The sequence below is a fragment of the Ixodes scapularis genome, unplaced genomic scaffold (assembly GCF_016920785.2).
Source record: "Ixodes scapularis isolate PalLabHiFi unplaced genomic scaffold, ASM1692078v2 PGA_scaffold2__306_contigs__length_199485367, whole genome shotgun sequence".
Taxonomy (NCBI): domain Eukaryota; kingdom Metazoa; phylum Arthropoda; class Arachnida; order Ixodida; family Ixodidae; genus Ixodes; species Ixodes scapularis.
In genome coordinates this window covers 176,080,284-176,095,145 of record NW_024609857.1, presented here as the reverse complement: position 1 = coordinate 176,095,145, position 14,862 = coordinate 176,080,284, and positions in this window count along the sequence as shown.

Sequence of the window (14,862 nt, the reverse complement as noted above, 5' to 3'; positions counted from 1 at the left end):
CGGCCATATTCTTGGGGGCTAAGAACACCATCGAAACCTCATAGCGATTTAGCTTTTGTTTTAAGATGGTGGGACATTTCGTGGACGTATGGAAACACCACAGCGCGACCTCCCCCTCTCGCCCCGCTCTCTGTGACTGAATTTATTCTCCCTTTAACCTTGTTTAGCAACAGATTTCAACCGGGATAATGGGGTCCTTATTAAGCAAGTCTAAAGGGGGAGAAAAAACAGCACCAATGAGCGGAGGGGTTGCCCTTTGGTGGTATCATACGCCCACAGAATATCCCACAATATGAAAAAAAGTGGCGAATCTCTATGAGGTCCGATGGTGTTTTCAGCCCCCAGAAGATGGCTAGACTTTGCTTTCAAGTGTGCTTATAGAATAGGAAAGCGAACAAAATCCAGGTGCACGAAGCCACATCAGTGACTATTCCTTTCATGCACAGGTGTTGTGTATGAATTGCCCTTTACGTGTGCTAAAGGTTATGTAGGACAGTATGATCAATATGTCAACAACTGCCACCGAGTAGGCTACTATTCCTTTCACGACGCCGTTGGAGGAGACCTTGCACTGCACTGTTAGGCCTGCCGATGAGCACCAAAGTTTGAACAAACGATAATTGTAGGAAAATTTCCAGATCGGTCTACCTCAGAAATACTGGAAGCATGCCATATTGCAAAATTAAAAGAGTTGTTTCAGCAAGCCATCGATAACGCTGTATGAGAAGGAAGTGCTCTTTGTAGGCAGTCTTTTTAACGACTAACCGTTACCTGAGCCTGTGATCTGTCCTACATGTGGGCCCTTGTAGATGTTTAATTTTTTTTTTTTTAAATTTCTTACCATTTTTGTAATTATTCATGCTGTGAATGTTTTGTGCTTCGTCCTTTTCTTCATTTTTTTATCTATGAACATCGCTTCCGTCTTTATGTCATAGATATTACTTCCGAGTCTGCGCTTTTGTGCTCTATGTGTGTCTCTTCCTTGACCTGTCCTTTGTACGCTGTTTTTCATCATGCCTCAGTACCAACTGGTCCCACCCACCACATTGCTTCTACTTATTAAGTGGTTTTCATATTGCCCAGCAAGTTTTTAATTGCGACTATATGATTATTTTCACAAATTAAAACTTCAATGAAAGTTCGTGCTCTAATATTTTTCTTATCGTGAGAATAAACTCTATCTTGCCTTCCCCTGGCAGTATAACTAATCTGCAGATATTGCTTTAGTGTAACTTTCACGGATTTTGTTAGAAGAAATCTGTGCAGCGTAACAAAATCCATTTTTATAATAAAATGGAAACTTAGAGACGAGGACAGCGCTAGTATGGGGTGCTTTCCCGTTATAAATTCAAGTGAAGGGTTATTTTCATTGCTAGATAACTTGGAATTGCAGCTTTTGTGTATTTACCATTAACACAATAAGCCCTGCCGAGTAAAATGTGCTTTACGCCCGTGTGGCCTACTGAAGTCGCGTGCGAATATTCGGGTTTGGAACTCGAATCTAACACTTCTTGGTCGAATAATTCGATTCCATCTTAAAATTGCTAGTAACAAGAAAGTTTGAGCACGACACATAAAATGCTTCATAGAAATAAAAAGAAGCTTATTCAGGAACTGGGTATTTCAGGTAAGAGTGTCTGAAATTCCTAAAATTAGCGTATTAGAGGTAAAAAGGATAATTTTCTCGGGACAGCATTACTCGGAGCGACGGACGTCAGAAAATGCGCGATACTTATAAATTAGTTCGTTAATTAGCTATAAATGCCTAATCAACTTTTAATTAGTGAAAAATTGACATATGGTTCCCATTAGAAACTTTTTGAGCTTTATCGAAAGCCACTCAATCAGTGATTATCAGAAACAATCTGAGCGTGTGAGGAGCGTAGTAGTGCGCTAAATTTATTACTCGTGGAGCAGGTACAAGGTTAGGGACTCTCATAAGAGGCGGAAACATTGTGCGGGCGCCTTACCGGGACCGCTAGCCTTGTTCCTGCTCCACGACAAGTAACTTTTTTGCACTACAGCGCTTCTCACGCGCTCGAAGTCTCTGAAAAAGAGTGGTCTAGAGGTTTTTGATGACGCTAAAGAAGTTTCTAATTAGAACCATAAATATATTTTCACAAATTAAAAACTTAATTAGTCATATTAGTTAATTAGTGAACAAATTAGTAAGTATCACACGTTTTCTGACGTCTTTCACCATGCGTAATGCGGTCCCGAGAAAATTATCTTTCTACCTCGGAAACATGCACTCATTTTAGAAATTTTCCCTCTTACGAGAACAACCCTGCTTATTTTTGCAGGCCACTGCTGGTTAGTAATCAAGTCTGGAAAGACAGGTCTTGACTAACTATTAATGTTTAAGCAAAGAGGTGTTTTTCTTATATTGCTCAAACGGACTATTCGTGCTCGATATTATTCGAACCACTCGACAACTCCCTCCAAATCACCCCGTCGCCATTTTGAATCCAAGTATATTACGCTACCCATCGCAAACTTAGCGCGACACACATTTTTTGTTTCAATAACGTTTTAAAATTATTATATTGAAGAAGATTTAATGATAAAAGAGAGCTTCAGATCTGACTGTAATTGAGAACGACCCGAGGGCCAGATGCCGTGTGTTCGACCTTTTCCAGGAATCCTCGCAACCAAGGGTCCCTCATATTCTTCCTGACAACTTGATATGTAGTCATTAAGACTGCAGAACGGCACCATCCTAGAGACGTGAGTAATGTCGATGAACTTGTAACAACAATCTTGTGGGAAGGAAAGTGGTGAGACTACGTAATTTGGGCGGGTTGAGGAAGGTTGCGGGGAACGATATGTGGCCCCATGTACTTTTGAAGACGTTTGTCTCACCGTCGCCGCTGGCGTGAGGGGGGTGGTCAGGAGAAATTTGTTTCTCCATTATCGTAAGGGAAGGAAAAGATCATAACTTTCGTCATGGCGAACGTAATGTTATTGCGGTTACCGGGCGTGCAGCCGGGAAAGGCGATGAACGTACTCCGCTTGGTACACGGCGTAGGTTGTGTATCCAGTCATTGGCTGGTCGTCAACAAAGGGCAAGGTTGTTTCTATATGAGTAAGAAGCTCACGAGAGTAGAGGAGGTGATAGGGTGAGAATCCTGTGGTGGCTTGACATGCAACGTTGTAGGCGTTGGTTACAGTGCAGCAATGACATCTCGGTTGATGTGATGGTGACCAACAAGCGTTAACATGATTTGTGCTAATCTTAGATTGCGGCGTTTTTTTAGTCCATTGAATTGTGACTGGTACTCACTACTAGCCTTGTGAATTGACCTCTTCCTCAATTAAGGCGATCATAGCGGCGCAATGCCATGCAAACCATCTTGGGTACTTGTTGGCCACTAAATTTCGAATTGTATTCGTTATCCTCAATTTACGACATCACGTTGAGGCTAAATACAGCTCTTGCTCGGTAGGCAACATCTACACTACTTATAGTAGTGTAGATGTTGCCTACCGATCCTGATGGAATGACTGGTATATCAGTGTGCGCAAGTAAAAACAGGACAATAATGACATATGGAAAAAGAAGCATACAAGGCCGGTCATCCTGCTTCATTGGCACCTTAATGCCCCAGGGTTCTTAAATTACCCTTCAGCCCGGAATGTCATGCTGCACTCTAAAGTGATAGCCGGCCGCCAGAGAGGTATGAGACCCTTCAGACGTATTGCCACTCCTCTCTAAGCCCAGTCAGGTCCACACGGCAGATGTCGGTCCGTGTTTCAACTGGGGTTTTCACGAAGTTGAGAGGGTATAATGCAACTCAAGGGCTGACTTCATTTTCATGCAGTGCTCAAAGGAACAACATCGTAAACGGGTGATCTAAACCGAAACTATGCCACTCCTCTTGATGGCCGACCAAGTAGCATAACGCAACGCACCAGTGTGGCCTACAGAATTTTTTAAATTTATTGAATGATTGATTGGTTGATTGATTGATTGGGTGTTTATGGCGCATAAGCATTAAGTGCTATGTTGCGCCAAGCTTAGACTATTGCAGTACGGGGTTACGAAGAGGAATGAGCTATGGAAGCGGAATATATGATAGAGTTATGGACATGAATGAGTATAACTGTAAATATATTACCATGTGTTTAAGATAGAAAGTAAAATCACAATCGGTGTAGAAGGCCAATATCTGTGAGGAAGTTAACACACAGACGCGTGGGATGAGCGGTTTATCACCTAGTAGCCAGGCAAGGTGTAGTAGAACGTGAGAACGGGTTCTTTATAAAGCTTATGAGATGCGTTTGTAACGGCATTGATCATTTATAGGACATTCGATGAGCATGTGCATGATACTAAGAGGTGAGTTACAGTGTCAACACTGAGGGGCATCCTCCCCGATCAAGAGGGGCCCATGTTTGAGGCGGGTTTGACCAATTAACCTATAGATTACTACCTCATAGAAGCGATTCCGATGACGGGCACATTCCCACTCGCGCAGAAAAACGTTAGATCGCATATAGTTTGTTGACTGTTTTATTATTCCACTGCAGCCACCACTTTGCTTGGATACAACGTTTTAACGAGTTCTGGTAGTCTTTGTATGGAATTTTTGAATGTCGATTTCGCTCTCATTAGCAGAACTGGCTGCGCAATCAGCTGCTCCAATTCTAGGAATGCCAACGTGGTTAGGAACCCCGCACAGGTCTATGTCAATATATATATTTTTTGCACCTAAGATGATATTGTTCTTCAACCCAGAGACAAGTGGTTTTGTTACACGAATCATTGACATGACTGTCTTTGGAGAACTCAAACGGTCTGTGTAGATTACAGAGTGAGAAAGCCTTCTTATTTTGTAATCAACAGCCAGCCGCAATTAATAGAACTCTGCAGTAGGTAGAGTGGCTCGTGATTTGATTTTTTTTAATTTACTGATGGTCGCACCATAGCACAGCATTCTACAGTATTTTTTGCTTGTCTGTATAAAATCTGGCATACTCCTAATACCGTGTTTAAAGCTGAAAATGTCTGCCCTGTGACTTCCTGCGGAACCTCCCTTTCATCATACTTGGTGAGTTTAAGATCACACTGTATGTGGCAGTTGTTTCATGGGGCTATATCTGGTTGGTAGTGGACTAACATAGGCTTTGCATCCATCCCAACAGATTGTGCTGCACTATTATTCCTCATAGAAAGCGGGGGGCCTATGAAAGGTTTGTTTTGAAATGTGCGCTGAAACTTGATACTCTCTATATTATTTCGAACTTCGCTCGAACATGGGTCCGAGCGGACCCTGACAGACTCCATAAAACCCAGGGTAAATCTCCTATTCTCCAGAGACAGCTCGTTGGCTTCTCCAAAAAGGCTAAGCACCGGAAAGGTGGTAAACGCACCAGTGGCTTATCGCAGTCCTTGATGATGAAGGGGATTTAGCTTCTCCAGAACTAATGCCCGGGCATAGTAATAGAAAATACAACCCTGACTAACTTGAGAGCAAATGACGGCTCGATAGATACGCGACAGGCACAGTCGGTCAGAGCCCCATGATGCATGTGACAATACCTTAGGGATGTTCAAAGATATATGACACTTCACTTTTATGCTCTTACTATGTGGATTGAAAGTCAGCTTGGAATCAAACCCAATTCCCAAAACTTATTTCTTATAAGAATAGGACTACCATACATCTTCAGAGACGGTTTCTGAACAATGCCATGTCGACGAGAAAATCAAACAACAAGGTGATTTTTTTAAGAGAAAACTAAAAACTCGCATGTTTTTTCCCAAGCAGCTGGTGAGGGCAATGGGTCGGTAACTGGAAGTGAGTGCTGCGCCTCGGACAGGCTTTAGGAGCGCTACAATATGAGCCCCCATTCACGCCTCAGGAAAGTATGCCTCTTCCACAGAAAGTTAAAAAAGGAAGGAGGTTTCTTATCGAGGTACCCGAGAGTTTCCGAAGCATGGCATAGTGCAGTGCATCAGGCCTCGGTGCAGACATCTTTACATCAAGAACCTGTTCAAGCTCCAACATTGTGAAGGCCCAAAATATATGGTTCCGAGTTAGCTCCTAACATAGGAATATAGCGACTTTTTCTACGATATTTAAATGGTACAAATTCTGCACTATAATTATCAAAGCTGGGTACACTGTGGAAATGCTGGAAAAGGACATTGGCAATGTATTTGACAGACATCATAGGCAAGTTAATTAAAAGGATGTTAAAACAACTGTAGTCGTCTTTTATTATTCGTACGCGATCCCAAACCTTTTCACTCGCAACAAAACTACTTATAGCAAACAGGTATTTAATCCAAGATGTTGGCTTTGCCTGCCTTCTTGAACAGCTGGATCATGCTTTGCGCTTTTTAAATTCAATTTTGTTCTTCACGGCAGGCTACCGCCGAAAGACATCCCAGGCTCTATTTTGCTTCGTAAGGGTGGTTGAACAGTCTTCGTTCTACCACGGTTTGCATTTTTTTTGGGGGTAAATTACGGAATGTACGGGGGCCAGACTGCTCGGCGGCATTAGTTATCTGTTCAGTATCATACGTTGTAGTTTCCTCAGGGAAGATAATGGCCCATAGTGAAGCGTCAAATGTTGAAGCTTGGCTAAGACGTTCCCTGTCCCTTTGTCCAGTTTCCATCTAGGCATACGTTTCTGAATTCTAGGGAGGTCAAGGAGGCTCTTTAAAACATCTGGGAAGGGGTCACTCCCAAAAGTATTATCTAAAACTTCCAAGAAAAACTAGGAAGCAATGATTATGATGAAATGAACAATTCAATGCAGGCAAAAGGTTTGTGTTCAGCAATAAGAAAGTTGGGGATTTGTTATTTAAAAGACATAAATATTATTACAGTAAAATCTCTCAATGACTCCACCACGGGAATCAATTCATGCGCTGCACTACATGGTGTGATAAGCATTAAAAACACCTAAAATAACTACAGCTGTGGGAGTTGAGTAAAAGTTTCTGTAGGTCATGTATACGTATAGGAATCTGTGGAGTACAGTGAAATGACCGTAATGAGACGGTCAGTGAGAATCTGTGCGGTTACAGCCTCGAGAGGAGTGTCAAGAGGGATTTCGGCACACGCTACTCGAGTCGTAACTACAATTTCAATACCGCCAGATGGATAAGAAGAGTGTGTTTTTTCTTGGAAAAGATGATAGTTCTTGGAATCTTGCGTATGTGCGGACGTCAAATGAGCCTCGTGTAATGAAAGGGCTACTGGACGTAGCTTACTAAAAAGAAAGTGAATATAATCAGTATTGTGTAGAAGTCTCCAGCAGTTTCAATGCATGAAGCTAAGATAAACCAAAACGAAACTTAGATTAAAAAAAAACAAAAAAACGGGGAGTTTATATCAAGCGAGTGAACGCTACGTCCCATGGGTTGGGGCAGTGACACGTGGTGGTTTTTTCTCTCGATATATATTTTATCAGGAGGTTTTGTGCACCCCTTGCCAGGTGGACGTGGTTCTCGTGAAACAACAGGTAACTCCATGGTCTACTCCTCCTGTGAAGAGTAAGGAAGAGCCTTGAGAGGGAACAGCTTCCAGCACCACTCGAGGCTTAGGACCAAGACGATGAAGCATTGTCTTGAAACGTGGAAGTTTCGGCGGGGCCGCCGGAGTTTGAGATTCCACAGAGGCCTCGTTGGGGGTTCGGGCTGGTGGAGCACTCAAACCCAGCCAGCACGGCGACACTGGGCCAGCGTCGGGGCAATCTTGCTCACAGTGTTGGCTCAGTCTCATGCTTTGCAACACAGCCTAGTATTGAGCGAATAGCGGTTAAAGATCGTTCTAAAAATGGGCCAGAATTGGCGATATCATTCGAGTTCTGGGCAGAGATGGGCGAGGATCGGTCAACGATCCTTTTGAAAATGGGCCAGCACCGGCGCCATGTCCTTAGAGTGCTTGGCAGATATGTGCGAATATCGGTTAACGATCGCTTTGAAAACGGCCCAGTATTGGCGGAATAACGTTCGAGTACTCGGCAGATATACTGACCATCGGCTCAGCGCAGGCACGTAGCCGCGGGGGGGGGGGGGGGGGCGAACCTCCCCCCTTAATATATTGGGGGGGGGGGGGGGAGGAAAAATCTTGTTTTCCTGGGGCCTCCTCTACCCACTCCCCTCTACATATAGTGCTTTCCCATGGGCGGGCTTCCCCTCTGCGAAGCAAAACCCTGGCTTCGTGCCGGGCTTAGTGTATCGCCAGATCTATCCTGCGAGTCATTTCACCAATGTGGCGATGCAGGCGAGTTCATTATGCATGTTGAAAGTAGTGAAAGCGCACAATAAACACGAATACGAAGACGGAGAGCCAAACAGGACAAACGCGTGCCAGGCTAACGTTACACCACTTAAGAGCACTGAATTAATTGAGCATTCAATCCTACGAAGCATCTGCTGAGACATGTAGATATATTGTATGGGTACCCATATTGTACCTGTCCAAGCGGGAAAACACACGTAGCCAGGGTTTTCCTTCTTCCTGGCACCCACAGCCGGGGCAGTCCAAAACACGGTGCATGCATCGTACAGTGGCCTCTTCTAGACAGCGTGGTGTTCTGAAGTGCCTCTGCTATGTGGAATTTGGAAGAATGTAAATACCACGACCCACCTAACTAGTTAGATGTATCCGCTATAGATAGTCTACATACAACACAGAACTGATGAAATTTATAGCAAACCCCAAAACAAAAAAAAGGTGTGCATATTTAGGGCATAGGAGTTGTCTCCAATGAAACCTCAGTGTTTTGTCCCTGATCGGATCTTTATTCCCCTTTTTTGGCACCAGCCCGCTTTTTCCTCCCCCCTCCTTGTCACTAGCGCCAGCAAGTAGAGGCTGACTGCTTTCTCAGTAGTGCCGCTGTCAATGCCGGTCTTCTCTTCGATCGCAGCTGCAAGCACATAAAAAAAATTCAAAATATAATTATTAGATCACGAGTTGGCAAGTTTAGGATTTATTATTATTAAGACCCGCGTTTGCGCTTCTAATTGGGTTTTTAATTCAGCATACCTTTTTTGTTGTTATTTGGAAATGAAGATTTGATCCTTTATTGGGGGTTATACAGATGAAAGTTCTCATTTCTTTTTTCACTGAACATGTACCGAACATTGGTTCGAGTACATATTCACTATTTTCAAGCACATCTGTCCAGAATGTTGTGTAATGGGTGCATGTTCTTGTATATCTGTTGCTGTCTTTTCAGTTTCATTTGAAAGATTCCGGCAGTGCACGATTTTCACTTGGATGTGATGTGCGACTTAACATGCCCTTCTGGGTGTACCGAGACAGTGACCTGGATTAATACATGGCTTGCAAATGACGTCAGTCCAGCCTCCTCTCTGGTGGCCAAAAGCGTCTCATGAGGGCAGTGGAAGCTACCCACTCACGGGCCGTTTCCCCCACTGTGTCCGGCCAGGTGACACCTGTGAAAGCCATGTCTTGTTATGAGACAATACTTGCCAGAGAAAACCTACCAGATTAAGGGGGGGACAATTCTAAATTTTGAACTTTGCAAGCATAATTCTTTGCACACGTTTCCGTTATTCTCATTTCAAATGCTGTCAAAACTGGTTACTTAAAACAGGCATCAGAAACAACACATAAAGGAATACATAAATTCCTTTAACTAGAGGGAACTGTCAGAGAGGGTGTTAACAAGTTTGGGCAGCTGCCAAAGCAGTTGTAATAGACTGAACAAAAAGCCTCCTAAAGGGGCACAGACACCCCAAAGGTCTATTTTTTATTGTCTAAAGCGATGCAAGTTGTAGTCATAGACACGCAAAAAAAAAAAAAAAAAAGAAAACGCAGCGCGAAAAAACAATCTTTACTCGGGCGCCTTTTTATTTTTGGCACTTTCTTCTCCCGCTCCTCGCCTCCTCGTTTCTTTTGATTGGTTACGTCAGAAATCATGAAATTTAGAACCTTTTTGGCGACATTTCTACAACGTTTAATAGCGGCAATTGTAAAACATGTTTTTTAACGCAATTGTGAACGCACTACGGCCCCTCTTTCTAAAATCCCAAAAATAAGATTCCAGTGCGATGTCGCTTCCTGCATTTGTGTCCTCCCTCAGAAAACTTGGCGACGCTCGAGCAGAGGATGATCGGCGAGTCGGGGAACCGGACAAAGAAACCGTTTTTTTCCTGGTCCGCCGGCACTTCGGGTGGCGGTGGCAACGGCGCTTTGCTTTGTAGCGTGGAGCGGAGGTCCGAGAGAAAGTCGACTCACATGAGACGGCAAAATTTGGCGTCACTGGACTGGCGCGGATCGCGCGGGAACTTCAAATTCGGCATTCGGAAATTGTTTTCTACTTCACAAATACTGAATTCCCAAGTTTCGAATTTTGAGGGCAAGGTTCCGGCATCGTTTTCAATCGTTTCGGATAATGATATTTTTTTTTTATTATCCTGTGTCAGTGCCTCTTTAAAAGGGCACTGACACATCAAACTCCTATTTTTGTTATTATCCGAAACGATTGAAAACGATGCCGGGACATTACCTTCAAAATTGGAAACTTGAGAATTCAGTATTTGTGAAGTAAAAAAACAATTTCCAAATGCCGAATTCGAAGTTCCCGCGCGATCCGGACCGGTGCGTTGACGTCAAATATTGCAAAGTCCTGAGAGTCGACATTCTTTCACGACTCCGTGCTGTTGCCATCGCGACCCAAAGCGAAGAGGAAAGGAGCGGGAAATGAGGGCGCCGGCGGACCGAGAAAAACCGGTTTTAATTCGTGCAGAGGGTGGTGCCGCCTGCCCAGGCGGCATGTTTTCCGAGAGACGAAACAGTTCTAGAAGGCGACATCACACCGGACTCCGACTTTTGGTATTTCAAAAAGAAGGGCCGTAGTGCATTCGCAATTGCGTTAAAAAACATGTTTTACGATTGCCGTTAATAAATGTTATAGAAATGTCGCCTGCAAAACTTCTAAATTCCATGATTTTTACGTCACGAACCAAAAGAAGCGAGGAGGCGTAGAGCGGGAGAGGAAAGCGGCAAAAATAACAAGGCGCGCGCACGTGTAGAAAATTGTTTTCGGGATGCGTTTTTTTGCGTGTTTATGACAACAACTTGCATCGCTTTAGGCAATAAAAAAATAAGACCCTTGGGGTGTCAGTGGCCCTTTTAAGGAAAAGCGAAATAATGCAAACGGCTTGACATATAATTAAAAAATTTAAACCCGTTCTTCAGAAGACGACAACGAATTTGGCAAAAAAAAAAAAAAAAAGAGTGGAGCAAAATGGAAATCACAAATTTCACCCACAAGACATACGAACCAGTTTACCCTCCCCTACAGGATCTTCGTGGTCACATATAGATAAGCAGACTGCTGGGTGAAACGCAGTTTCAAACTCCCTCTGCCGTGGGCCGGTTTCAGTGGCTGCAAATAGTTACCGCTGCAAAGCGCCGCGAGTAAAGATTTTCCAGTGAGTCACGTCACTGACTTCGTGGGGGACAAATGTGCCCAGTAAAATAAATGCCGTCAATCAGCCCTTGTTTAGATCGTAAAATTGTAAACTTGCAATTCCGCTCACAGAAAAAGGGCAGTGAGTCTTTTTTTGTGTGAGGACATTTACATGAGGCTCTGAAAGTACACGAGGCCGGTTTATTTGATTTATGTATCAAGACTCATCGTCCCTTTTCTGCAAGCTGAATAGCATTTTTACGCTAGAACCCAGGAAGGATTGACGGCACCTATTTTACTGGGTACTATTGTTCCCTATAAAGTCAGTCACGTGACTGGAAAATCGCTACTCCAGATATTGCGAATAGAAAAAAATGGTGTTCGCAACTGCTGCAAACTGGCCCAGGGGTAAAATACCCATTTGAAACAGTGAGCTTTACGGTTAATACAGAATTTCGGAAAAAGGATTCGGCACACTGTTAACGATTTAAACCGAAAACACTCAACCCTATATTTATAATACAACGAGTATAACAAAGCACTAAGAAATTGGAGGTAATGAACCAAAAACTGCGGCAACACAGCAGCAACATTGCTGCATAGCCCCCTTTGTTGAGGCCCTCTGTGAGCTCTAAAAATGTTTGGTGGAAATTATTAATGTGAAACATTTATAGCATAGTATTTTGACACAAGTGAATGAATCAAGTCATGGGCGTGGCCACTAATAGGTCGAAGGCGTGACACGGCGCAATTGGCCGAAGGTGCGGCGAGGAGCAAACACCACGTGACACGGCGCGTACCAGCACCTGCGGGAGCGCACGCTCATCAATGCAGCTGCGGCAGTCGGGTGAGCGAAAAAAAATGATGTCGAATTGCGCTTCAATTGTGAATGCAACGTGAAATATCCTTGGTTTTAAGATAAATTGCACAGTAAAGCCTAAAAGCATCAGCTATAATGCCAAACCAAGGCCAGTTCAAGTCGCATTGACAATTGCAGCGTAATTTGAGATATATTTTTTACTATGGAAATCACGGGTACACAGCACCCACCACAGATGGTGACTAATGTGTGTACCCTGATTGGGATTTTAAGTCACCCATTGCGAATTTATAGTGGCTCTGAGAATCAGCAATGCAACCCTCTAAAAAATTAGGTGTGCAAGACACACTTGTTTAGCTTAAGCATACATTCTCCGGGGGCAATCAGTTCGTCGAACGATGTTTCTTCGACAAATCATTTCGTCGACACTGTGATGTGTCATCGGCAAATCGTTTCATCAAAACGTTCATATGTTCGTTTCGTCGACATGGGTTGTGAAGTTTCGCCGACAGCATTTTTTTTTAACATCATCAGTGCTTAACGACATCGCAAGTTTGTTACATCGACAGCGCGGATTAGTTACCTTCTGTAATGAGCCGCCTTGTCTGTCACCACGAATCAGCGTAAACGGGAGGTCCGCATGTGTCAACACTCTTCTCAGTGACACAGGCGCGACAAAACGTCCCTACAGTATCCTTTAGCGAAGGGTTCTCAGGCATAGCGCTGTCTGTTTGGAAGGCTAGCCTGCCGCGGCCAACAGACAGCACTTGTTTGAACTTCCAGCGAGCTAAACGAATCTAATAATCCAATCCAATCCATATAGCGAGACAAAATAGTCTGTCGACAGAAAGTCGCAGTTCACGAACGAGTTTCCACGAAACGTAACAGTGTCGACGAAACGATACGGACCCCAACCTTTTAGGGATCCAGTGAAGAATAGAGGCTAGTCTAACAGAGCAATGATAAGGTGTTGGCCACTTTAACTTGTTACATAGGTACCAGGATTGGTATCGGTGCTGGTACCAGACCTCAGAACTATAATGAAGCAAAATTTATCAGTCATTTTGGAAACAAACCCCAACCAATCGTCAAAATGACTGACAATATTCTGGTAAAAATAAGCATATCAATTAGACATGCTTCACAATTTCCCAGCGGCGAATGATGGTGGTCCTTGCATAAATTGACAAATAAAAAGACATATAACCCATGCTGCATGATTTGCAGCATGATCAATGCACAGATGAGACAAATTAAGAAAAGCCACGTTACCCAGGAGCACAGCACCCATCCTCGTTTCGTTGAATGCCTGCTCTTTCTGGCAACCCGGTCAGGCTGTAGCCCCGTTGAAGACTGTTCTTGAGGAGGAGGGTAATAATTCGTTGCACACAGCGTGGTGGCACCTTGGTTCGCCTACCAAGCAGCTTCGTTTTCTGGAACCATATTTGCATTAACCAATTTTCAATACTTAAAAATACAACAAGGCACATATAAAAGACGAAGGGCCACGATGAGGTAGTACATACACAGGGCGCTGACTTACAACTGAAAGTCAGCCCCTGTCTGTAAACTTCTTTGTCATGGTCCTTCGTCTTTTAGCGCTGTTTTTACCAAAGCACAAAAACATATTTCTACGACCTGCTAAAAACCACTCACTCAACCATGAAATTGTCTCTTTCATTTCGTAGAAGAGGCCCATTTTGGTAACAAAATGTTCAGAAAACTAACTGTAGTGATACAAATAAAATGTAATCTAAGGTGATATACAATGCTCTAACTAGAGATGTTGTAAACTTGAAACTTCTGCCAAAGGTTTACCTTTTAGAGTGCATTACCCGACCTCTACAAAACATTTCAAGTTATGGCTAAATAATATTTTACCGTAGCTTTTTGGAAGTTTTACAAATGATTATGATTGTATACATAATAAACGCGAAAAAATATACTTTTTAATGTGCTGCTACGCCCTGTCTTGTTCATCCAGGCAGGTGGATAAAAAAAATTTTAAGTTTTGTTTCAAAATTTGCGCGTGCGCAATTGTCAAGCTTTGCTTCGACAATTACGCACAACATTTGTATTAAAAGTTTTAAAAAGTAGAACCTTGTTGAACACCCTCCACGGGCTCGCAACATCCCTAGCTCCGACCCCTTGGCAAAAATACTGAGCTGAGACTTGCACTAACTCAATACGATCACGATTCGTATGACGCCTTTTTATCAAAATAAAGAAAAAAAGAAGTTATGGCACTTTTAAACACAGCTGATCAGCGACGTTTCAGCAGTCAAGGCCGCGCCCAGAGAATCTCGCGGTTACTCGCGGTCGCTGAGAAATCGCGGGGAAACTCTGTTTGTTCACGTGATCAGCATCGGCAAAACCCACGAGGGGGCGTCTGCTCGAAAACGGAAATTGCCTTCTCAAACTTTTGATACACATCCAATCACCCGGAAACTTTCATGAAAGTATTAATGTTTTACGCAGTTCACGACGTAATAGTTTTGAAGAGTGTGGGCGTGGCTACTGTTGTTTAATCAAACATTATTCCTTTGTTCCGTCGGCCTTCATGCCTTCTCTCGTAGAGCGGGAGAATCGGGGGCGCCTCCTGGACCCGCGACTACCCCTATAGTGCCACGTGACTTGCTCCG